This window comes from Impatiens glandulifera, unplaced genomic scaffold (genome assembly GCF_907164915.1).
Source record: "Impatiens glandulifera unplaced genomic scaffold, dImpGla2.1, whole genome shotgun sequence".
NCBI lineage: Eukaryota > Viridiplantae > Streptophyta > Magnoliopsida > Ericales > Balsaminaceae > Impatiens > Impatiens glandulifera.
The window spans coordinates 20,608-22,136 of NW_025919229.1; the positions used below are offsets into that span (position 1 = coordinate 20,608).

At 31.2% G+C, this 1,529-nt stretch overlaps 1 pseudogene; it reads right to left on the reverse strand.

The window, feature by feature from the left end:
• Window positions 1-255: 255 nt before the first annotated feature.
• LOC124917690 lies at window positions 256-762 on the reverse strand (annotated as a pseudogene).
• Between the last annotated feature and the right edge of the window lie 767 nt (window positions 763-1,529).

The window sequence follows — 1,529 nt, forward strand, 5'->3', positions numbered from 1 at the left end:
GTGATTACAAGAGAATATTTCTCTACCGCTTGAAAAATATCAAAATCTCATTTGATCCGACAAAACCTTCCTTGCACCCGCACACATTTTTCTTTCGTCTTTCTCATTCTCCTATGAATATGTCTAATCTGGATGGATTGAACATAGCATATTCTTTTGTTCTCCATTTTACTTTGAACCTCACAATAGCAGGCTTCCATGGTTCCAACATTTATAAAGTTGCAGGCTTTGGATGATTTTAGATCCATTGTTGAATCACTTCGTCCCACAGTCGATGGACAATCTTTCCAGGTAGCTCTTGCTATCATCATCAACAAACTTTGTAAAGTTTTTGCTGAATATGTTCCCTTGCAAACATAACATATGGGAAAATTTCTTCAGGCATCTGATGAGTATAAAGCTCTACCTAGGACTAAAGGTTCTCAGTATTTCCTTGGAGTTATCATACTGTATTGGTGTACCTAAGACCAAAGACGATATTGTTTCTAACCTAGATGGAAATTCTTATGATGTAAGGTATACCTTCTTTTATAGTAAACTATAAACCTTTTGGATCAACATTCTTTGGAATTTTAAGAAAAGATCAAGCTTATTTAGAAACAGGATCGTAAGGCTCAAAATCTTCACATCCGGTTCTAAAACCTCTCCCACAACATCAACATCTACACTCCCGAGGAGCTTCTCTTTCCACCTTTGTAAGATTTCATCATCTTTGTCCTTCTAGAGATGCTCTTTGATGCTGTAATTATGCCCCAATTCAAGTCAATCCTTGTCCTTATTAAGCAATTAATTATTATTTTCACATACTCGATTGTTTATTCATAACAATGGAGATATTAATGAGGTGATTAAATGTTTTTTATTACAATATATATGTGAAACGTCAGTTTATTATTTAAGATATAAGTTTACTATTTTTCTACTGTTGCCAAAATCATATCAAGCAAAGTTTCTCAAAATCTATAAATTCAACCGAAAACAGAAACAAATGAAAGTTTAAAATAAATAAAAATATTGATATCAAACACAGTTTCTCAAAATTTATAAATTCAATCGAAAATAAAAACAAATGAAAGTGTAAACAAAATATTGATCATAAGAAGCTAATTGATAAGGAGCACAATATTTTCTTTTTACATTACACGTCCCATTGAGAGAGCATCCACGCTACCGATGAATTCTTAGTCTTGCGACTAAGACCCGTTCATTCGCCCACGATCCGTTCCGACCTAACCTGACCTGACCTAGGAGCCAATTTGATGTGTTAAAGGCTATATATGTTCTTTTATCCTTTTGTTTTTATTTCCTTATTTGATTTATTTTAATCTACAAAAATTTGAAAAAACTGATAAAAAAAATTAATTTTCATTATTTTGAAAATTTTCTTCCATTTTTACATTTTTATCATTCACTTAAGACAATTTGTTTTCTTTTTAAATTATACTTGTTATCCTTAGATTTAAGATACAACATACGCTAGACTTCTTTTAGACATGATAGAATATTGAAAAATAATTGAAAGTATAAAA